Source organism: Callithrix jacchus, chromosome 10 (assembly GCF_049354715.1).
Source record: "Callithrix jacchus isolate 240 chromosome 10, calJac240_pri, whole genome shotgun sequence".
Taxonomy (NCBI): domain Eukaryota; kingdom Metazoa; phylum Chordata; class Mammalia; order Primates; family Cebidae; genus Callithrix; species Callithrix jacchus.
In genome coordinates this window covers 105,166,025-105,191,337 of record NC_133511.1, presented here as the reverse complement: position 1 = coordinate 105,191,337, position 25,313 = coordinate 105,166,025, and positions in this window count along the sequence as shown.

Below are 25,313 nucleotides of genomic sequence, written 5' to 3'. Positions count from 1 at the left end.
GACTGATTTTCACCATTGATTTACTACCATCCTTGTCAAAGTTCCAAGTTATGTCATTGCTAACTGAATTATTACGATAGTATCCTAATGGGTGTTCCCCCTTTGATATGTCTTCTCATACCATTCTAAATAATTCTCAACATAGCAGCTACAGTAACTATTTTAAGATGTAAGGCTAATCATGTTTCTTGTACAAAACTCTGTAATAGCTCCCCATTTCATGCAGAGTAAAAGCCTAAGTAATGACCCACAAGTCCTGTATGATCCATCACCACCATGTCACCTCTCTCTTCTTCTTATCTACTACTCTGCCTTTAAAGATCACCTGTTAGGGGCCGGGCGCGGTGGCTCACGCCTGTAATCCCAGCACTTTGGGAGGCCGAGGTGGGTGGATCATGAGGTCAGGCGATCAAGACCATCCTGGTCAACATGGTGAAACCCCATCTCTACTAAAAATACAAAAATTAGCTGGGCACGGTGGCGTGTGCCTGCAATCCCAGCTACTCAGGAGGCTGAGGCAGGATAATTGCCTGAACCCAGGAGGTGGAGGTTGCGGTGAGCCAAGATCGCGCCATTGCACTCCAGCCTGGGTAAGAAGGGTGAAACTTCGCCTCAATAAATAAATAAATAAAGATCACCTGTTCATCTGTTCATGCACCTGTTCATCTGATTTTGTTGAGGAAAAACACATGATGATATTTGGCCTCATTGTCCTTCTTGGTCATTCTTAAACAAAGTAGAAAACCCACATTTGTGCCTTTGTCTTGGCTGTTTTTTCATCCTGAAACATTCTTCCCCGGATAGCTACATGGCTAAATCTTTCATGTAATTGCTTTTTTTCAGATGTCAACTTTTCAATGAGTCTGCTCTGACAAATTTATTTAAAATTGCACATATTTTCAATCTCTTATATTCAATCGCTATCAACTTCCTTTACCTTTCCTTTTATTCTTGAATCTTATCTTCTAATTGGCTATATATATATTTTTATTATATTTATTCCAAACAGAGCAGTTTTGGTACATAAAAAGTGCTCAAGTAATATTTGTTGAATAAATCAAACAGGTTTTGTAGAGCCTTGATTATTAATCCCGAAAGCATTTTCTATTATATACTTTTACAAAACATCATGGTGAAGCTTTCACTTGTAGGTATATTTTTGAAACAAAACATAGTGCCCATTGATCAAGATTTTATACAAAACTTAAAAATGCAAATATATTATAAACATTTTTAAACACCCAAGAGGTTTATATTAACAATGAAGATAAAGACCCACCATTCTATTTATAATGCTCATGAAAAACAAAAGATTAAATTCATATTTAATGTCAATTAGTGCTGTGATTTAAAAGACCAAAATAAACACCCCTTTATCAACTAAGGCCTTAAAGTCAAGGAAACAAAGATTACCTATAAGTCAAGGGCTCTGGGCCTGCTGGTGGGGCAAATTTCTAAATTCCTATGACTATAAGAAAAATCACATCCTTACCATGCTCCCTAACCATACAGGCTATCAGGCTGACTCACAAACCAGACCACTACAACTCTGATTGGACAGAGGACCAGACTTGCAAACATGCTTTCCTAATAAGCAATTGCAGACCTTAAGCCACTTTAAGTCAGCTTGTACTCAGAGGCTGAGTATAAACTGTCTTTGTGTCCTTTAGTTCACCTTTTTATGTAAGGAGCCCAATTCTACCTCATTTTAATGCTAAAATCCTGCCCCAAAGTGAACACTGGATGTATATTACATACATGTTTACCCCTTGTGCATGTATTTAGCTCCCCTCATAAATATGTATGGCTTTACCCCCAAAACCTGCTGCATATGGATAATACCATCCCTGTGCAGCACAAAACACAACCTGTCTGATATGGTTTGGCTCTGTGTTCCTACTGAAACCTCTTATCCCCCTGTGTTGAAGGAGAAGCCTGGTGGAAGGTGATTGAATTATAAGGGTGGGCCTCCCCCTTGCTGTTCTTGTGATAGAGTTCTCATGAGATCTAGTGGTTTGAAAGTGTGTAGCATTTCTCTCTTCACTCTCTCTCGCTCCTGCTATGCCATAATAAGATGCATTTGCTTCCCCTTCCCTTTCCTCCATGACTGTAAGTTTCCTGAGGCCTCCCAGCCATGCTTTCTTTACAGGCTAATGAAAGTGAGTCAATTCAATCTCTTTTTCTTCATACATCGCCCAGTCTCAGGTAGGTCTTTATAGCAGTGCGAGAATGCAATAATACACTGTCATTTTCCTCTTCAAAGACAGGACACCTTTGGTTCATCCCTGAGACTTTCTCTTTCTGGCTTGCAAACTGATAAAGCTCTCCTTTCTACTGTCTAGCCATCCTGGTGGTCTTTTGGATGACAGTGCTGAGAAATACATAAAGTAAATTAAAATATGAAGGAAAAAATGAGGTGAAAATATATTAACACAATTTATCTACACTTCTTTTTTTTAAGACGGAAACTTGCTCTGTCACCAGGCTGTAGTGCAGTGATGCCATCTTGGCTCACCACAACCTCAAACTCCCTGGTTCAAGGAATGCTTCTGCCTCAGTCTCCAGAGTAGCTGGGATTAGAGGCATGTGGCACCAGCCCAGCTAATTTTTGTATTTTTAGTAGACACGAGGTTTTACCGTGTTGGCCATGCAGGTCTTGAACTCCCAACCTCATGATCCACCCACCTCAGCCTCCCAAAGTGCTGGGATTACAGGTGTGAGCCATTGCACCTTGCCAGCTATACTCTTTTAAATGCATTGCAGGTAAGATGATCTAACTAGTACAGTGTTTTATATAAATAGCATTTAAAAGCTTAACAGTCATGAAAATGGAAATGAACTTCTGAGAAAAATCATCTTTAAAAACCTTACATTTCATATTTGTGAAATTATTGGAAAATTATGTATCTAGTATGTAAATAAAATTGTATGTATTTAATATACATACATATGTATATATACATATATACATATGAGGTATGTAATACTTAGTAAAAATTGTGTGCAAGTTATTTGGTATGTATGTCAACAAAAAGAGTCAAACTCTGTAAAACATTTGAAGAGATTTATTCTGAGTCAAGCATGAATGACCATGGCCCATGATACAGCCCTCAAAAGGTCCTGAGAACATGTGCCCAAGATGGTCCAGGTGCAACTTCGTTTTATATATTTTAAGGAGGCATGATACATCAATCAAATACATTTAAGAAATACATTGGTAGGGTCCAGAAAGGCAGCACCACTCAAAGTGGGAGGCGGGGAAGAAGGGGGCTTTCAGGCTATAGGTAAATTTAAACATTTTCTGGTTGACAAATTGAGTTTATCTAAAGACCTGGGCTTGATAGAAAGAAAAGGTTTAGATTAAGATAAAAGATTATGGAGGCCAAGGTTCCTTTGAACCTTAGAGGCTGCCCTTAGAGACAATAGATGACAAATGTGTCCTATTCAGATCTTTAAAAGGTGCTAGATGGGCTGGGCACAGTGGCTCAGGCCTATAATCCCAGCACTTTGGGAGGCCGAGGTGGGTGGATCATGAAATGAAGTCAAGAGATTGAGACCATCCTGGTCAATATGGTGACAACCCGTCTCTACTAAAAATACAAAACTTAGCTGGGCATGGTGGCGCATGCCTGTTGTCCCAGCTACTCAGGAGGCTAAGGCAGGAGAATTGCTTGAACCCAGGAGGTGGAGGTTGCGGCGAGCTGAGATTGTGACATTGCACTCCAGCCTGGGTAACAAGAGTGAAACTCAGTCTCAAAAAAAAAAAAAAAAAAAAAAAGGTGCTAGACTTTTAGTTCATCTCTTTCGGATTGGGAGGGACCTGGAAGGAAAAGGTCTAGCTATGTTAACAGGGATTCTTTACAGATGTGAATTTTTCTCCAAAGAGAACAGCTTGTAGGGCCATTTCAAAATGTGACAAAAATGTTTTGGGGTAAAATATTTTGATTTTCTTCCTCATCTTATACTCTTATGCTATAGTCATGTCAGAAAATAAGTCACGATGTATAGGGTTAAATACAACCCATCCGATGAGAGTTTATGGTTTGTAGGGTGTGACTCTCCAGACCCCTTAGATAGGAATTTGGGCAAGATAGAAAGATAAGAGCATCAGAATTTAGTCTCTATATATAGTATATATAGGGAACTATATATATTCTGCAGATTACTTTATGACCCATCAGGAACCACTAGTGTTTTATAAACTACGCCATGAGGAACACTTTTTTCTCACTAGAACCCAGGGCAGACGGCTTAGGAACAATCCACATAGAGAAGCTTAGATTTAGTCATTGCTATGAGCACCTGAAAAGAAGGCCCGAAACTTCTCCTTACTTGATTTTAAACTCAGAAATGGGAAAGGATAGTTAAGACAATCTTACATACATTTGGGGAATCTAGAGCAGGAGAAAACTACACTCCACGTTCTGACTGGAACTTTGTGACAGACACAGCAACCCGAGGTGAGAGAGAGGCTGTAGGCTTCAACAGTAGACAGTAGCTCTTAGCAAGGCCTAACTGTGGTGAGCACATCTTAATAGATTTCAGCAAAGGCTGTTTCTGAAGCAAACACACCTCATCCTTCAATTTCTGAAATATGTGTAAAAAGCCCTTTCCTGAATTGTATTTTATCCAATATGTACATTGGAGTAAAATGCAGTGGAAATAGACCAAACTTTAGAGAATTTGGCCATGTTTTGCTACATATTAGAACCATGTTATGTATCCACATCAATTTTACATCTCAATTTTAGGTAATATTTGCACGTAGCCTCTCTTTGCTTTTTTCTTACCACCACAAAGTCCATAAAAATGTTATCAATTTAAGGTCCATCTGCAAAAGAAAACCAGACTGAAAACAGAATGTTTGATGCATAAACTGTCCTTTGGATTACCTTTAAGACAATATTCCATCTGGTGATAAAAATTTCCAGTTCAATTTCCTTTAATAGAACAAAGATTTCCCCTGAATAAAATTCTCTTCATTTGTTGATTGGGAAAGACAGCTAATTTTAATAGAGATCGTCCCTCTAAGACTATCCTATGTTTTCAGATTGCTTAAGAAATATGAATTTCAGGATGAAAAAGTCATTCGCAATAGAGGTATTTAGAAGATGTAAAAGGGTGAAAGGTACATTTAGCACAAAGCAGCAATCTCTTTACTCATAGCTCCAAGGTTATCAGGATGTCATTAACGGCTTTTTACTATGTAAATGTTTTCAAACAAAATAAGCTAAATGAGTAGCAAGGTGAATGTGGTTTATTCCAGAACACTTAAGAGTTGCTTGAAAATTGAAGAAGAAATGGTAAAATTCCAACTTCGTTCCAAACAAAGCAAACCCCAAAATTTTCCACTGCATCAAATCAATTTGTGTTCTAATGTAATTCAGCTTCATGGTATTTAGGTCAAACACTCTTTCTAGAACCCTGCAGAGTAACAAATGTTGTCACATATTTCTGTTTTATTTTATTTCTTCCTAGCATGCTACAGAAGAGTACTTGTAAATTTTTCTTTGATGTAGTCTGAAAGTCTTCCTTTTCCCACCTAAAGAGATGAGCTGTTCCCCCCACCCCCAAAAAGACAAAAAAGTTGATGCCAAGTTATCTAGGAAACAGGCAAGATTAATATTTCTTATTTCTAAAGAGTAACAGGAAGGTTTATGTGCCCACTTCTGTAATACACATTTACTAAGCACCTGTCCGAAGTAGATTCTCAAGGAGATTTTTGAATAAGACCTAAATGCTGTCTTCAAAATGCTCCTACTGCAGTAGCTAGAACTGCAGTTTAACAGTGATTCCACACTTCTGATTTAGAAAATAGATAAATTTTAGAAAACAAATGCAAATTCCCTATAACACATATGCAATTAATGTTAATATGCTTATATATTTTTTCCATAATATTTCTATGCAATTATAAAGGTATATTGTCTCTAAATGAGAATATACTATCTGCAAGTCATTATTTTTTTCTTCATTTAAACTTACAATTCATTTATTAAATAGTGTATTTCCAGGTTTACAGTTTTAATGACACTCATATATGGTTGTATTAAATTTATTTAACTATCCTTGAAGTGTTGGATGATTTCATGCTACCAAAGTTTTGCTATTATTTTAAAAAAAAGCTGGGCTTAGTATGGCTATAGACAGATTTTGGTGTGATATTCAAACAACCTCTGCAAAAACTATGACAGTGAGAAAAATTCGACATAAGAAAATTTTAACAATAAAGAAATCTGACCTAACTGTGAAAGATGGGAAAGTTCTTCAAAGTTCATGTCTTGGACTACAAGGAGTTATAATCTTTTATTCTGTGGCCATTATTTGCTACTAGGGTAAACATATACCCATGTATATATATTCTCTAAATCAGCTACGTCTTAAATCACCTACCTTGACTCGCTCTGGCATGTCTGAACAGAACTAGGGAAGCTCCAAACCCTAGTGCATGCCATTCCTTATTTGGAAACCCTCTTGACCTGACCAGCTTCCTCTTCTTGTTTTCTTTCTCCTGATCTGTTTGTGAAATTTCCAAGTTTTTAGCCAATCAGGTCAAACATAGAATGTGAGGTCCTGTTCCGGCCAATGGAAACTGGACACAATATTAGGTTGATTGCATCAGGTTATGAAAGTTATAAATGTCCCTGTCTCCCTTGTTCAGGTGTGCTGTCTCAGCAAGACTGCTGGCGAGTTGCACCCTTCCTGCAGGAAGTAAACTAGCCTTGCTGAGAAATCCATTTTCTCAGTGTGGATTTTTCCCGACATTATAAACCTGTTTACAAAATGAACCAACTCCATCTTGCTTCTAACTCCTAAGCTTCCCTTGTTCATTCCTGGCTATAGGCCAAGCTAATTATCGGAGGAATTTAGTTAACTTTGAAACAAAGATAATAACAGAGAGCTTGAAATTGCGAATTCTTTTTCTGATCCTCTGAGATGTCCATCCTCTACAACTCAGGAATGTGTTTTTCAATGACCTAGTATCATTCCTTTGAGTTGTAATCATCAAGAAAGATAGGTTCCCATGTATATCAGTTTCTATGAGGTTGTAGGATCATAACTTCCAGAAGGGACAATTTACAAACACAGAGATGGCATAATTGCATTGGGCCAAGCTTCTCCCTTAACATTCTCCAAGATTTTTCCATTGACTCATCCCAGATTTTAAAAATTCTCTTTTCTTCTTTTCCTGTGAAATTGAGTTCAATCCCTCTTTCTCTCTCTCCCCTATCACAATAGTCTTAAATAAAATCATTCTAGCTGGGCATGGTGGCATGTGCCTGTAATCCCAGCTACTCAGGAGGCTGAGGCAGGAGAATTGCCTGAACCCAGGAGGCAGAGGTTGCCGTGAGCTGAGATCGCGCCATTGCACACCAGCCTGGGTAACAAGAGCGAAACTTCGTCTCAAACAAAAAAATAAAAATAAAAAAAATTAAAAAATAAAATCATTCTTCCCATTTTTTAACAAGCATCCAGTGCAATATTTATTTTTAATACATGTTAAATAATTTGCATTGGTTCAGTTGGTTATTTAGTAGCTCAGCTGATATTATAACTTTTTCACTACATAAAAGTTGCTTGGAATGCTTATGTGTAGGCATTGTATCACTTTTAACATTGATATGGATGGATGGATAAATAGTTAGAAAGAAAGAATTGGGTTTCCTTTTATTTCAAAATGTAGTTCTGTTCAACAAGCATTGATAACTTGAAATGACTTCTGTACCAGTTCTTCAGCTTTGGTTAGATACAGAACAGGTGATATAAGTGGCAGGTAATCTGAGCCTCAATATATATCATTCAAAGCTTTTTTTCTTTTTAGACAGAGTTTTGCTCTTGTAGCCCAGGCTGGAGTGCAGTGGCGTGATCTTGGTTCACTGCAACCTCTGCCTCCCAGGTTCAAGTAATTGTCCTGCCTCAGCCTCCCAAGTAGCTGGGAGCATGCCAACACATCCAGTTAATTTTTATAGTTTTAGTAGAGAAAGGATTTTGCCATGTTGGCCAAGCTGGTCTCGAACTCCTGACCTGAGGTGATCCACCCACCTCAGCTTCCCAAAGTCTGGGATTACAGGCATGAGTTACTGCACCTAGCCTCATTCAAAGCTTTTATAACTGTCTGTGCATTTGCTTCAAGTACTCTAGCTGGTTAGCATGTACATAACAAGTGTCCTTTTATTTTCCATACTTCAGATCATTATAGTGAACACTCAACTGAGAAATATAGACTCGCATTTTGTATTTTGCATACGCATTTAGCAACTTTATGTTCTCACACAAGTCTGTTCTCACTATAGTAAAAATTGCAAAGATGATATATGCTTCCTGGCCTTTTGATGAAACCAAACAAATTATACTTTAAAGAACTTTGAGATAATATTGCTACATAAAAGGAAGTGACTATAACTACTTGATCAATGGAAATCTGTGGGATTTTGCAATTGCACCCATAGGAGCTTAGGTCAAATTTGAATTCAGAGTTCCAAGAGGGTATTAATGTTTAATGTCAAAAATAATACATGTAACTTTTTTAAACAAGAAAAACTATTGCACAGATCCATTTAACAGCATAGCTTCAAACAAATAAATTATTCCAAGTTCCAACTATATTTTGTCTTATAATCCATGAAGATTACTTGTCTTAGGTTTTTTGTGGAACTGATGTTTAAGAGATTGGACAATGGGAAGGTTTGGACAGCTACATTCTACCACAGGCTTAGAAAAGTCAGTGAAAACAGTGTTGTTTTTTTTTTTTTTTAAACAAAGACTGTTGAACATGCAAATTTTTAAATTTATAATAGCTTTCGGATATACATTTAATGTGTTAGGACTCATTCTGAGCCAAGTTACAGAAAACTAGTTCAATTAGCTAAAAGTGGAAAGGGTACATGAAGCAAACTTCCAAAAGAGATGAGGTGGAAGTGGTTTCATAATGACTGGATGCAAGAATGCCACAGTCATCAGGCCTCTTGTTTTCACATTGGATCTGGTGTCATTCTATTTTTCTCTTTCATTGTCTTTCATCTCCACTTCTCTGTTATGACTTCATTCTCTCTGACCAGCTGTACCAACAAATCTAAGATCATAACCAAATGCTGTTTCTGGCTTTTATACAATATAGCCTCATGAACGGAAAGAGAGTACTTTTCCACCTGTTTCCATTATGTAAAATCTAAGGGAAGAACTCTGATTGATCTAGTTTGGGTCTTGTGTCTATCTCTCTCTGGAAAAGGAATGAGAACAGAGGGATGTGTTGTTTTGACCATCACTTCCAATAGGAAGGGAATAGGAGAAATAGCACTGGGGCTTCTGCCACAGCAGAATGGGAAGGAAGTATTGAACAGAAAAACCACTGTTGTAAACTACATATTATCAATAATGGATTTGTTAATTTGAAATAATCAGGCCAGGTATAGTGGCTAACACATGTGATCCTGGCATGTTGGAAGGCCAAGGTAAATTAAACTCACTTGAGGCCAGGAGCTGAATACCAGCCTAGACAACAAAGAGAGACCTCTCTACATCTCTCTACAAAAATTAAAAAAAAAGGTTAGCCAGTCATGGTGGCACATGCCTGCATTTCCAGCTATTCAGGAGGCTTAGGTGGGAGGATAGCTTGAGCCCAAGAGGTCAAGGCTGGAATAAGCCATGATCACACCGCTGCACTCCAGCCTGAGTGATACAGACCCTGTCTCAAAAAAAAAAAAAAAAAAAAGAAAAAAACTAAAAAAAAAGAAATAATCACATATCAATAAGCCAGAAACAATCCTGTAAATATGGATTTTCTAGGTTTATAGTAACGTTTTCAGACTAGATTTATTTTATGTATAATTACATAAGGAACATGTTTCCTTAGAAGAGTAGTAACTAAGTGTGTATCATGAAAATGGATGATTCAAACAAAATACATATTCTGTTTTCAGACCTGCCATTTGCTTTATATTAGTATAATTCAAGACAGGAATCTGTAGCAGCAGACATATGTGTATGTTCTTATTTCCTGTTAAAAGTTCGTAAATTTTTTATTCTGCTATAAAATGAAAACTCTTATGTGCAGGAGCACTTTTGAAATATCTATCAGTGGGTTCTTTATCATTATGCTAAAAAGTTTTTGAGTGTCATACACATTTTTAGGATAGTCTATTCATTGAATGTTTGAGAAGGGCTAACAGCGTGTATACCTGACAATACCATGAACTTATTAAAAATCAGGGCCAATGTCTTATTCACTCTTATTCATCTTTGTTTTCCAGTCCCTGTCAGAGTAGTTTACTCTGACACAATAGCACACTTTCTATCCATGTTTGTGAAAAGGAATTAGCAGTTGAGCATTAATATATTATTTGGTGATAAATAAATATACAGTTTCTCAACTCAGAGAAATCACTGAAGACATGATGTTCAGAGAACTTTGTTTTCTAAAAATATAAGTGGTGAATAGCCATATACAACTAAAGATATGTTCCTGTACGCCTTTCTTTTTTTCTTTTTCCTCTCATTCTTGCCCTCATTTTTTTTAAAACATAGTCCATGTTTTGCTGTTTCTTGACACCAGTGGCTATTGTGGGAAACCCATGCCCTGCCAACAACTTCTCAGTTATTTTGGGAAGCCAATATATGTATCTCATGTATCCTCAAGAATAAGTTCAGGCAGCCATCCTCATTTTCTTCCTCTTCTGTCTGCTTCCCTGTGTACAGGCAGTCCTGTGATGCTCACGGTTGTTACCTTGATTTGAGCAGGTAAATTGCTTCCACATTTTACTTGGCACGGGTTCTTCCCAGGTATCTCTGCATCTTCTGCTCGTTATGTGTTCTCTAATTGCAGTGGCTGATCTGGTACAGTGCTGGCTGCCACACTTGTTCTGAAGTCTTCTCAGTTCCAGAGTAGCACTGGGTCAAGTGAAGCCTATTTTGCCGAAGAATTTCTGCTATTCAGGCAAATGTAAAAAATACCCCCTTCCTTGTCCTTTGTAGTACTCTGTTATCAGGCATTAACACTCCTTTGTCCCCAGTTTCTTATGATATTTCCAGTGAAGCTGTTATTTGTCATTTTTAAAATATTGAGATGGGCTCTCCCTATGTTGCCCAGGCTGGTCTCAAGCTCTTGAGTTCAAATGATCCTCCCACCTCAGCCTCCCAATGTACTGGGATGATGGGTATGAGTCAGCATACCTGGCCTATGTAAGATTCGAATTTATCACTCACGTACTGTAAGCCAATTCAGATGACTCACTATGAATGAACTCAAAGTTTTAAAATCAGGAAAACAGGGATAATGACAATATTACTGTCAGAGTTGCTAAGGGTTCTGGACTTTCTGCTATACAAACCTGAATATTTCCTTAGTCATAGGAGAAATAAAGCCATGCTAATCTGTCATTTTTGTCTAAATTTTGTTAATTCTTGCAATAGTGAGTGGCTTCTCTTCTACCACACTCACTCCTGATTATCTTCTTCCTTCCCCATTGAAGCCTTCTCTGGCTTCCTTCTACTTGATCTCAAAATGTTGGTTTGGGGGAATGTTATGAACTGAATTTTGTGTCCTCAAAATTCTTATGATGAAGGCCTCACCCCCAGTATGCAGAATGTAACTGCATTTGGATATAGAATCATTAAACTGGTAATTAAGTTACCATGATGTCATTTTGGTAAGTCCTAATTCAATGTGACTGGTGTCCTTATAAGAAGAAATTAGGACACATACATGTATAGAAAGAAGACCATGTGAAAAGAAAATATCCGTCTACAAGCAGAGAGAAGAAACCCCTGAGAAAATCAGCCCTACTGACACCTTGATCTTACATTTGTAGCCTGCAGGATTATAAAAAACTCAATGTCTATTGTTAAAGCGACCCACTCTGTAAGACTTTGGTATAGCAATCCTAGCAAACTAATAGAGGGGTCCTCTCTCTTCTCTAATTTATCTCTCATTAGGGGAATTTATCTAATCCTATGGCTTTAATAATATTTCTGGGATGAAAGAAAGAAAACATATTTGTTATAATTTATTTGAAGATTTAAATATGGTCTGAAAAATCTAATAGAGAATGATTGTCATTCCATGCATGGAAATGCTAAAATATTAAATCATCTAAATAAAGTAATGTTGTCATATTTATTAGTGTCATCTCCCAGCCACCAGCAGCAGCATTACAGTTCAACTTTCTAAAAATAAGAAATCTGCGATCCTACCCCAGGTCTACAGAATCAGAAACTCTAAAAATGAGGCCCATCATTCTGTGTTTTAACAGGCTTTCTAGGAGCTCCTGTTGCATGCTCAAGTTTGAGGATCGTGGATTATAATGAGCTAGAAATGGAAAATAGCATAAATATACTCTAGTGTTGAGGGTATAAAATGGCATTCTGGTAAAGTTAATAATTTTCCCAAAGTCCCTAATCTCTACGTTCTGATTCTTCTTTCTTTGCTTTATACTATGTTTTTTTCAAGTTAGTTTAGGACAATCCAGCACTTCGTACAATTTTGATTTGTATTGCTCTTTATTTCATTTGAGAGTATCTCTCCAATAGATCTACAAATCCTATGCCTTCTCTTCTCCTCCCATTATTCCCACATTACCAAATGCACACTTCATAATGCCAATTAGAAAAAATAAAACGCCTATAAAGAAATATTTCAAAACTAGCTTTTGTTCTGTGTCTTGATATGCTACTAAAATGGAATGCAACTTAATGGTTCCACTGACTCGATACAGAATAAAATATACTCAGGTTCTTATAAATAAGTCAGTGAGGGGGATAATATTGGTCTGATGCTATTAAATAGGTTAAATTTTTTAATGAAATTAAAAATAACAATTGGGTTGGTGGCTATAACCTATCAGTGCCTTATAATTTTTTCCAAATTCTACCAACAAATTCTTCAGAATTTATAGTATGTTACATATATGTATATGCTTTTATTTGCATTCCGAAACTTGACTACTCTTTAGGAGAGCACTCATGCAACTCAATACATACAGATTTGTGTATGTGTGCACTTCCAAATGGTTGTACATAGGTTAAGTGGCTTACTCAATTAAATACTCACATGTGCCTATTTATAAACCCTAAGTTGTCATAGGTACAATTAACCTAACAGTCACTTTTTGATTTAAATTAAATTTACATTTTGAGCTGAGAAGACAGCGTGTCTCAATTTGTTTCTTTATTGCTCCCTAAGCAAGGCAGCAGTGTCTTCTGCATGTGGTGGGGTTATCAACTGCAGACTGGGCTGTTTGGATCATTGATGCCCTTAATTAACACACAGAAGGTCATGTGAGTGCCCAGGAGCTGCCATGGCAGATGCTTTGGCTAATCATTATTGGATCCAATCACTATTAATCACTGAAGTTTCACTGGGGTTTGTAAGTGTTGAGAGGAAACAGCAGGTTTTTCTACACAGCCCATTGAAGTCATTCTTCTTGTCCATTAACTCTTATGAGGTCATGATGCTAATGCTTCCCCACGAGGATCGTGTATCTTTCTTCCTATGCACTGTGTGCTTCTGGAGTTTGCAGAGTCTAGTTGGATCACAGCCACATTGGTATATCACAGTCTTAACTAACAGAGACATTTCCATTTAGTGTGAAAGAAAATACCTGGCAGTCTCAGGAGCAGGGAGATAAGTTTTGAGTTCCGTTTGATCACCATGACCAAAAGACGTTATTAAATAAATAAATAAATAAAAAATAAATAAATAAAAAGAGCTCTTTTGTAATGTGGCCCAGGACTAAGCTGTCTACTTGTCTCTTCATTAAACCTTTTACAAATTATTGCCATAATTTTTGAATTTGGATCAAATTTTAAAGATTTTCTCCCTTGCTCTTATATAAACTTGGCAAAAGAGCTATTTAAAGCCATGCCTATAATTTTATATTACTTAAGATTACTAATGTATTAATTTATTCTCATAAAAGATATAAGAAAGAATCTTTAAGCAGAGGCTGGAGAATTGTGGGCCATTTCCCTACTGGCCCAGATCCAAATATTGTGCATATTGAAGACAAGCAATGTTTGAGTATTAATTTGTCTTCACTGGATTTTGAATTAGATGATTATCATCAAATAATTATACAATAACTGTCCTGACCTCATTTTTCCTCTGTATGTACATCCTAAGCAAGCTAACATTCAATAAATTATCACTTTGCTACCAACTTCCAAACAAACATTTTCATTCTTTTTATTGTTTCCGCTTTGGCTGTGCAGGCCCATTCAATTGAGCAAATATTTTATGACCTCCAGTAAGTGGAATGCCCACACCGATTCTAGAGATGATACAAAATAAAGAGAAGGAAATTCAAATATTTTGCTTTTAAGAATATTAAAAATAATAGAGAAGGTAAAACTTGAACACTAACAAATATTGGCAAAATATAGTACATATGGTAAGGTGAGTTACAAACAAATTGGTTAGAAGTATGAGGAGATCCCTTTGCACATAGAATAGAAGCCTAACTCTTTAGCTGGCCATTTGAGGCCTTGGTAATATGCAACTCAGCACACTGCTTGGGCTTGAGCTTACTTTAAAATTTTTCTGTTTCTTTTTACCTGACACCCTGTATCTCTAATGCTAGTAGTCAGAAAATACATCTTTGAAGATCAGTTAGAATGACCACTTACTGATGGAATTTTGAGAAAAGAGTATCAAATATCACTTTAATGATCTCATTAATCAAAAATGTATTTAATGATCTCATTAATCAAAAATGATAAAAAAATAGGAGGAGAAGGAGAATATTAGTCCAATGAGATGGGGGATAGGAAAGGTAGTAAAAGTACTTATTTATTATATTAACATCGAGGTATTATCTTGTCATCATGTAAAAATATTGAGGTGCAAATTGAAAAGATATATCTGGAGCCAAAATGAAAATATTGGGCCTGAAGAGTTAGATTTAAAAGCCATTACTGCAGAAATTCTATTTGAAATCAATAGTGACAATCTAATGGAGGCATAAAAGGAGAAGCACAGGCTGGAGCTTAGGTAGTCCTACAATTATTTGGCAATTGGGAGAATAGAAAGCTTGGAGAACCCAAATAAGCACTCATCTGGAAACTTTGAGAAAGGAGGAGGATAATGTAACGGAGAGTTTAAGGAAGCGAGGACTCTTTACTGCCATCCACAGCTGTAGAAAATTCGAAGATCGAATTTTCACTCAAATTGAAAAAAATGGCTTTGAATGGACAGTGAAACTGCTCAGTGCCTGGTATCCAGAGTTTCATTAGAAAGTGTGAGCAAAAATTTCCAAGGTATTGGTATTAAGTGGCTGGCAAAATAAGGTGGAATTTTTTTTAAGAGAGTCAACATAAAATTGGAGAAATTTGTCAATAACAAGTCACTTACCCTCAATTTCTTATCTCTAAACTGAGATTATTTAACATAGATTTAAAAATGGTTGCAAAGACTAGAGAGATTCTAGTACTATACTACCAATATACTTGTACTATACTACCAATACACTTGCTAAGCATTATTATCTATTACGATTTTAACTATTATATAATTCAAGCTCTATCTTTTATATATTTGGTCACTAACCATTCCTTTTTTTTTTGTTGATCAGCCTTTGTTTTTCTAAGTGCCACCTTGGCTAGTTTCTACTGAGTGTGCTAGACCAGGAGGCTTCAGCTGGCCTCTCTCACTCCCCCTAGTGACAATTTGTGTTTGGGACCCTGGTTCTTCAGATGGATGCTACTGGCATGGTCACCCATAATGACCAATGGGTACATCTGCGTCTTTCAAGAAATTTATTTTGGCTTAGTATTGGCACTCCTTTTTGACACATTTTTGAACCTGCCTACTTCTTGTGGGTACTGTTAACTGAGTTCTTTAACTACTAAAGTTACACCATGATTTATGGTGAGGTTGCAGAAAGAGGCCTCTATGTTTTCATGGACCACTTTGTTAGGAATAAAATCGGAACTGCCTTGAAAACTAATATTTAAATCTAGAGGTTTTAATTCCATTTCATGGTTTCCTGAGAGGTAGATGCATGAACTTCTGAGTGACACCTTGCTGTGCTCAGAATCATAAGCCTTTTTTCCTTTATGATGGACTTTTTAAAAAAGTTGGAAGTTCCTCACTTCCTTAGGTGAATTGGATAAGGCAGGCCTTCTATGCCAGCTTGTCAGAAACCATCAAACAATCTGAATTTCTGGCAAATTTAGGACCAGATAGTACCCCCTCCTACATAAGTAAAGCTCTACTGCCTGCTGTTAGAAGATGTTTCTTCATGGTGTGTGTGTTTTTTTTTAATTCTGTACATGATTCTATAACAAATGTGGAAAATAATTAATCACATAATTTATCATCTGAACATCATTAATCACCTACACTCTTTTATCATATAAGCGGTATGGTGGTGAGATACCATTAGATGATTCATTTCTCCTGCAGTAACCGTATGGGGTTTGTCATGCAAGTGTAGATTGAAAAGAATGGGGAGGAAAAAATGTTATTCTTTTCATCTAACCTGCAAAAAAGCTGATAAAGTATTTCTCTCTTTTACTGTGTTAGTCTGCCTTGGATGGCTCTAGTACATGGCGATCTTGAATAATACTTAAAGTTGCAGCAGGATAGCTAATGATGTGAAGATATAGAAAAGGTGGCAATGAGATTGCTTCTATTTCAGTTATCACTGTGTTTGCTAGAGTCAGAGATTTATTATAAGCAAGGTAGAGGGATAAAATTGTTGAGTGAGCTGAACTGAAGCAAGCTCTTCAAATTACTTTAATCTCTTTTCATGTGAGAAAAATGTACATTTTAAACATGCGATGAAAGAAACTTTTATTATCATCTGTCAACAATCCCCAAAGATTAGAGATTATAAAAAATAAATCCTTTTATCTACATCTCACCTGCATTTTTGACATGCATTATATATTTTCAAAAATATAAATTAGCATTGTTAGTATCTGTGCTATAATTTATAAATCAGAGAAAAATGGAAGAGGTAGAAGTGATGGCAAATTGGATAATAAAAATAAATTTCAATACGTTAGTTTAGTGCAGAATTGCTGAAACATAGCACTATTGATATGTGAACCGGATAATTCTTTGTGGTGGGGAGCTATGCCATTCATTACAGGATTTTGGTAACATCCTTGTCTACTCACCAGATGTCAGTAGAAACCTCTTCAACTGGTTGTGACTATCAAAAATATATTCAGACGTTACAAAATGTTCTTTGGAGACTAAAACCCCCACAGTTGAGAATCACTTGTTTAGAGCCCAATAGTCTTTAAGTATTTCTTTATGCTTTATTTCATTCTAACGTCACATGAACCACATGAAATAGGTAATGTATTTTGCAAATGGGGAAAATGAATCATAAAGAAGTACATTTCTCAAAGTAACACAGTTGTTTAGGGGCACAATGAAGATTGCAATTTTATACTTTATCTTCAAAATAGTGCTTTTGAAAAGGGCTTTCCTTTTTGACCAGTGGTTTTCAAACTTTGGTGTAAACTATATCCGACACTAATTGTTAGGAGCCATCCCCAGAGTGTCTAGATTAGAACCCAAGAATCTGCATTTTTAACAAGGTCCCAAGTGATGCTGATGCTGCTGTTTCAAGGACAACATTTTGAGACTTAATGGACCTAGACTCTATTGAAATGTAGCTTGCTTCACAGTTTACAGTGTGCCAAACGACTTCAAAACAGCACAGCCTTTACCCCGGTCATGAATAATCTGAAGAATTTTAGTTATTCTAAGGGTTGAGGACTTTGACAATAAGCAATGAATCTGTGACAATAGTGTTGAGACTGACTCTGTCAGGTATTACTTAGAGTTCATGCTCCATTAGAATACCTTTCGTGAGATATCTTTTTATAAAAATTAAAAAAGTTGAATCAGATTATATATTACTTCATTTTCATGCTCCTGATAAAGACGTAACCCTGACCAGGCAATTTACAAAAAAAAAAGAGGTTTATTGGACTTACAGTTTGATGTGACTGAGGAGACCTCACAATCATGGTGAAAAGTGATAGGCACTTCTCACATGGCAGCAAATGAGAGAAGAGCGCTTGTGCAGGGAAACTCCCCTTCTTAAAACTATCAGCTCTTCTGAGACTCATTATCACAAGAACAGGATAGGAAAGACATCCCCCTATGATTCAATCACCTCCCACCAGGCCCCTCCCACAACACGTGGGAATTCAAGATGAGATTTGGGTGGGGACACAGTCAAACCATATCAGATCACCAGTGGTTCTGTAGCTCATTCATGGTATAATTTTGGGAAAGTTTCAGCTCCCCGATTGCATTTTTAACTACCTTATCTATAATGTAAGTCTTCTTAAAAATAGATGATCAGCCCCAACAGTCTATGTTCCAATATTGCTGTAACATTATTAATGCACTTAAATTAAGATGAAAAAGTCAATGATATTTCTTTTAATTCTCTTCAGGGATACCTGGGTAGCCATGCATTTATACAACATACTCTCATCAGTGAACCGCAGGTGCTGCCAGAAGGATCTCAAGCTCTTGTTTTTCTCACCGTCCAGCTGAGAAATTTTGTTTTTAATTTCTTTGTTTGAGAATAATCTGTGTTAATGTTATATCCCCACTGCCCTCTTCTTTAGTAGTAAATGTCTTTGAATCCTATTTTCAAGTTCTTAATACTGTATTTCAGAACTTATACTGCTTCTTCTATTAATGTGTCAATCAAAACATCTAAATTTTAATTTGATTATGGTCAGGAGATCTTTCCTTCTTTCCTCAGTTGATATAAATGTGCAGTCTGGCTGAAGAAAATAGCTTCATCCTTTGGCAATATATAAACATTATTCTCTCTCTGATCAGCTGGAGAACATTTCTGTCATCTGTGTATAACATTAGAAACAATTTTGTTTGTCATATAAATTTGCATCAGCTCTTGTGAGTCACTTACCTGTGGCAAGAATAGATCAGACCATTTACATACAGAATTATACAATGGCAACCAAAGGAAGAGATATTTATGGTTTTGTGTTTGCTTTTTCTGTGACTCACAGTTTGCATATTTTTTTGTTCACCAATGACTGTGTCTATGTCTGAACAAGGGGGTCTCTGAGCAGTAAGGTGATGGAAAACACATGGAGACCATTGCTATAATTTTCCCGAAGATAAATGCAAATTGTAAGCAACTTATCTAAATCACCTGGAATCTCTTTAATGCGGAGACTGCTAGTATTAGCCACTACACATCTCAATTTCAGAAAAAAAAAATATTACAATTTTTTTAACTTGTACAATGGCAGATTGTACAAGTGAGAAAATAGAAAAATATGACAAATTTTCTATTGTGATTTCTTTACTCATTGTAACTGTTTTCCAGAAAAAGTTGTCCATATTAAAGCTGAAATAAAAACATATGATAATATTAGAGAAGAGTGGAGATGTATTACTAATTACAAGAATAACCCTAGATTAGAGCCCTGGCTTTGCCACCCACAAGTTACATAATCACTTAATGTTATTTGACTTCTAGTTTTTTAATTTTCTCATCTGTAAAATGTGGGTAAAAGTAGCACCTATATTATAGCAATTGTGTTATATTGGATGAAGTTTTATAGTAACTTGTATAATATATAATATATTCTCAATAAATATAGGTTATTATTGCTTAAATATCAATCATTATCAAATTTGTCTCATCCTGTATCCTCTTTGTAAGGATTCATAAAACATTAAGGGTAAAAATTAAGTTGGATTAAAAAATATGTCACCCTTTCAGAAAGATTTTTCTTTACTTTGATTAAACTGATTTCAATGCATACTTTCTTAATGTATGCTATTTACCTATCAGAAATGATAAGGGTTAGAAGAAAAAGAAAAAAGAGCTGAGACTATGATGTCAAAATCATTAAATGTATTTAGGTTTAAAGAAATACTTTCATCCATACAGTGTTAATCATAAATCTTGCTTTATATATTCTTATAGTCAGATTATGGACAATAATAAAAGGCTTTTCCTTTTTAATTTATTCAAGATCAGATTTCCAGTGACTAAATAATGTATACTAGTATACATAATCACATAATTTAAAGAACACAACCAAAGACTCAAAAGTAAAAGAGTAGGATTGAACATATGCAGAAATTATCTCAAAACCAAATCCACTCTAAGTTCACTTTAGGCACATTATTCAAGGTCATTATTTCTGTGATTGCCATTTTAATAACTTCATTCTGAAGTATTTAAATTCTTCCCATCAATTTAATACAAAAATTTCTTTTATGTTTTAGAAAGGGAACATGTAGGAGAAGACAAACTAATTATGTTTCTCGAGATTATAGGTCCATCCTAGTCAAAAGAAACCTGTTATTTTTTTGATGGCGAATGGGATTTAGGGACAGCATGTGTGGAATGGAAATGTTACTGTCACTTTGCTCTGCTGGGCTGCTGCTGCCTTACGCTAATGTATGATTCACTGCCTGTCATTTGGTAGTTTATTCCCATTAAGGCTTTTAGACACAAACTCCTTCAAATTTCTACTGTAAATAAGCCAACATTCTGAGATACTTATAAGTTCTCTGAAGACAAGAACCTTGTCTCTTTTATTTTTGCACTGCCTTCTCTTCTCCACATTATCTAAGACTATCACAATTAAGACATTTATAAAATATTTAGAAGAGAGAATGCAGGAATAAGAGTATAATAGAAGGATCAAACAATATTAGATTTATTTGAATTTATTTGTGATTATAAATAATAGAAATTACTTTATATTTGTGTGTAGTATATGTGTGTATATGTATATGATATTTAAATAATGCCTTCTGTTTACACATATACATGTATACATGCATATACATACTACAAGAGGGCAAAGTTATCTTTCTTACCACTGTGGTCTCTGCACCTGGATGAAAGTAGTCAGTTCTCAATATTTATGTTAAATGAATAAATTAATTTATACTACTTTCATTTTTTGTATTATAATATATGTTAGGTTATAAGGGAGTAACTGTCCACTACAAAAAAACTTTTGTCTAGTTTTGTTATGTGGCACTTGTAGTTATTTGACTATAAATTAAATTTGGCATTAAATTTCTGTACATATTTATAAATGAAGACATGAGAGAACTTCAGAATGGGGGCGGAAAAGGGCACTTATAATTTGAGACTCATAAAAGAATGTTTTTATGAAGACAGTAATACCTTGAATGGTTTTTGTACAAACCATTCTTCATGGAAGAGCTTAAGGTCAGAGTTGTAGAAGATGCCTAAATGTAGGGCCGTCACTCATTTGAGAAAAGAAGACTGAGTGGATAATGGTCAATGATTTGTTTTATGCCTGTAGAAGCTTAACAACAACACTTTATAATATTTCAAGACAAATATATTTATGAAGAGTGATTAATATCTTAGCACATGCTTCTATGGCAATGCTGAAATGTCTGTATTTTCAAGCTATTTTTATTTGGTAGTAAAACAATTATTGGATAACATTTGTAACCAAATCTACTTCATCTTGAAATAAAAAAGATGAGTTTTAATATTACCAACTTTAATTAAGAAACACTTTTTTTTTTTTGAGACAGAGTTTCGCTTTTGTTGCCCAGGCTGGAGTACAATGGCACAATCTTGGCTCACCACAACCTCGGCTTCCCGGATTCAAGTGATTCTCCTGCCTCAGCCTCCCAAGTAACTGGGATTACAGGCCTATACCATCACACCTGGCTAATTTTGTATTTTTAATAGAGTTGGGGGTTTCTCCATGTTGTTTGGGCTGGTCTCGAACTCCTGACCTCAAGTGATCTTCCCACCTTGACCTCCCAAAGTGCTGAGATTACAGGTGTGAGCCACAACACCCAGCCAAGAAACATATATTTTTAAATGACTGTCATTGCTGACAACTATATTCACAAATTGTTAAACCTTGAGAACCAAGGAAACATTATTGTTCTCCCAGATGACTAAGTAGTTTAGTTTTTTAAAAAATATAATAGAAATGCAGCCAACATAATACTTAGGGGTCATGACTACTTAAATTCAAATTAACTGATTCCATTTAATTTCTCAGCTGACCTGAGTTTTGGAAACATTTAGTTTTGTGAAGTGCTTTTCTTTTTATAGTGCCTTGTATGGAGCCCTGGCATATGTTATTTTTGCATATGTCACCAAACAACTGGGTTATCAGTTTTATTTCTTTCCTATTTCCTTTTAACACCATTTAAAAATATACACAACAGCAGATAGAGACTATGTTTTACATAGCATAATTTGAGATTTTTTTTCAGTAGTGATATAAATTTCTCTAATACAATCTTGAAAAATTCCTTCACTTTTGTTTAAAACAGCTACATGAAGAGAAATAAACTTAACTGTATTTTATTTCTTGTGCTCTTCTGTATGATGTCAAAGCCAAAACCCAATGCAAAGGAAGTTGTGCTATGTGAAATTTTGAATGTACCTTGTGACTATATTATTGAACACTAAATAAGCAACTCTACTTATCCCCAAGGTGACTGGGAATGGAAAATCAGATACTATTATTGAATAGTTGAATCATGTAACGATTCGATTCCTTTGTCCTTGATTTATTCATCTTTTTATTTTCCCTGTCCCCTGTAAGTGGACAAGAGAAGAAGCCCTTATAGGTGAATGAGTTGTTAGCACTATGTAAATACTATAATTATTCCAGGAAAATGGGATAATTTTGTATAAACAGTAGTGAACGTGTTTATGACATTTGCCAAAATATCTGTTTTTCTAATGCCTTATTTGATGAGGAACATTTTCTTTAATTACCTAAAAATACTTTCTTGCCATGGTTTTATGAGTCTGCTAGCACAGTACTATTTAAAAGATAATAAAATAAGAGGCACAAGATCTAGTTTTTTCCTCAAGGATATGCAGTGTAAAAAGCCTTGACTTGAATTTCGTTTTCTTGACACTCCCTGATGTCTAGTATTCTAAATTGTGGTTGACAAAGTGATGTAGAAATGCTTTCTACTTAGCAACACATTTATTCTAATATTTCTAAGCAATATATGTAATTATACTACTGCTATATTATCTGATAAGGAAAATAAAGCAGTTCAGATGTTATTCCGGAATCCATTACAAACTCGAAAGATCTGAAACCAGTTGTGAATTTAAAGCTGTACTCATATTAAGCTGCATTATTATTATTGTTTAATTATCTGTCTCCTTTAGAATATTTGCTACCTGAAAGTAAAAACTGTGCCTGGTTACTTACGCTTATATTCTACATGTTTCACTAGAATAAGCACATAGTAAATGCTCACTAAGAATTTGTTAATCAAATGAATAAAGACATTAACTCTAGGGGAGATGAATACATATCACACAGATTTTTATTAAATCAAGGTGTTCTAGAAGGTAAGAAGAAATCAAGGGGAAAAACAATGTGATTGTCCCCAAATGTTCCTAACGTGACTCCATTCATTAGTTATTTTTGTTATTTTGGCAATGTTCTAAAGATTCCAGTAAAATGAAACAACTCAGCAATTGAACTCAGTGAACTGTTGGGCAAAATGAAATTGGCAAATATATGAACAGACTCATTTTGGCATAGAACATTGTAATAACAAAGTTGCTCTGCTCACTTGAGCGTTTGGTTATTAATAAAGTTCTCCAAGCAATTATGCAGTTCTCTTACTGTGCGTTTTTACTAAAGTACAAATTCTAATTTTATCTCTGGAATTAAGATTCTATAGCTTAACTTTTAAGATCTGTTTCCTATCTTTGTTAATACAGGTGATAGCTGATAAACATGAGTCATTGACAAGCACATACTGCTATTGCATCTCACTAAATGTGCAAGATGCAAATCTCTTGGCTATTAAATTTAGTACAGACATCAACAGATAATTAGAATTTAGAATTCAACTCTTTGAAAGGAATTGGAGTGGCCTAGAGCTGATATCCTGTAGTTAATCAATTGTACAGGATAATTTATCTCCAAATTTTTGCATTATAATTCAAATTTAAAAGCTTACATGACTCACAGTGTCAACAAATCTGGTGAAATATTTCTCCAGCCTGTGTTTTTTAGTCTCATTTAACTTCAGGTGGATTCAAACTTTTACTTTATGTAATACATAAATATTACTGTATATGTTTTCTATCACAACTTTAAACATTAACTGGTGAGAAAGTAACTTGAAATCTTGCATATTTTAATTTGAATTTGTTTCTAGCTATAAAGCCTTAAACAATGTTAGTTCCATAAAATAACACAGGAAATATTTTACTTATGTCTCTCTTAAAATGAGTTTTATAAATTTATCTTGAAAGTCAATGTATAGCTGATGATACAGTTTAATGTCTAAGAAAGCTGAAGAATTTGGATGATCACCTAGGGATCCCCATAGATGAGGCTTATTAGACACTTTTCCCAAAGATTTTGAGAACTCTCATGGATGCCTTACTGGAAAATTAACTCAGTGTCTTAGGCCTGTTATGTCTTATGGATTGAGGTAAATAAGGCATTTCCTCCTTAACAGAGGAATATGTGCATTCTGACTTTTGTTTTAAGATAGATAACTCAGTTTTTTAGCATTTCTGTGTGTTTGCCTGCACATGTGCATGTGCATGTTGTATGCTGTCAGCCTAAGACCACTTGACGACTTTTATAAAGTTGTTTCCTAGTTGTTGAACAAATTCAATATGTATCATGGCTGGAATGCAGTGCATATTTATTTCTCGCTGTGTAATAGCCAAGATATATAATCCTGGCAAGCTGGCAGGTCTCATTTCAAGGGTGATTCAAGATCCCAGTTATCTTCTATCTTGTAGTATTGCAGTTTTAGCTGGTGGCTTCCATAGTTACTGTGCTTATTTTTCTCAAGATGGCAGAAAGAGGTAAGAGCCTAGAGGCTTACACCTACATCAGGAAGGTTCTTAACGAGCCAGACATAAAGAACATCTATATGACTCCTCTCTCCCTATGATTCACTATGTAGAATTCAGTCACTTGGTATTGTAAGTTGAATTCTCTGCCACTGCCTACCCCAGAACCCCACCAATATATGTATTGAAATCTGAACTCCTAGTATCTTACAATATGACTTTCATGCAGGTAATCAAAGTGAAGTTATTAGGGTGGGCTCTAACCCAATATAACTGGAGTTCTTATTTAAGAAAAAAAAGGCAATTTGAACAAAGACAACATATAGAAGGAAGACAATATGAAGAGACAGTGAGAAGATGGCCCTCTACAAGACAAGTGAGAGAAGCTTGGAATAGATCCTACCCTACAAGCCCTTGGGAGGAACTAACTCTGCCAGCACCTTGATTTTGAACTTCCAGCCTTTAGAACTGTGTCAGTATATTTCTTTTGTTTAAGTCACC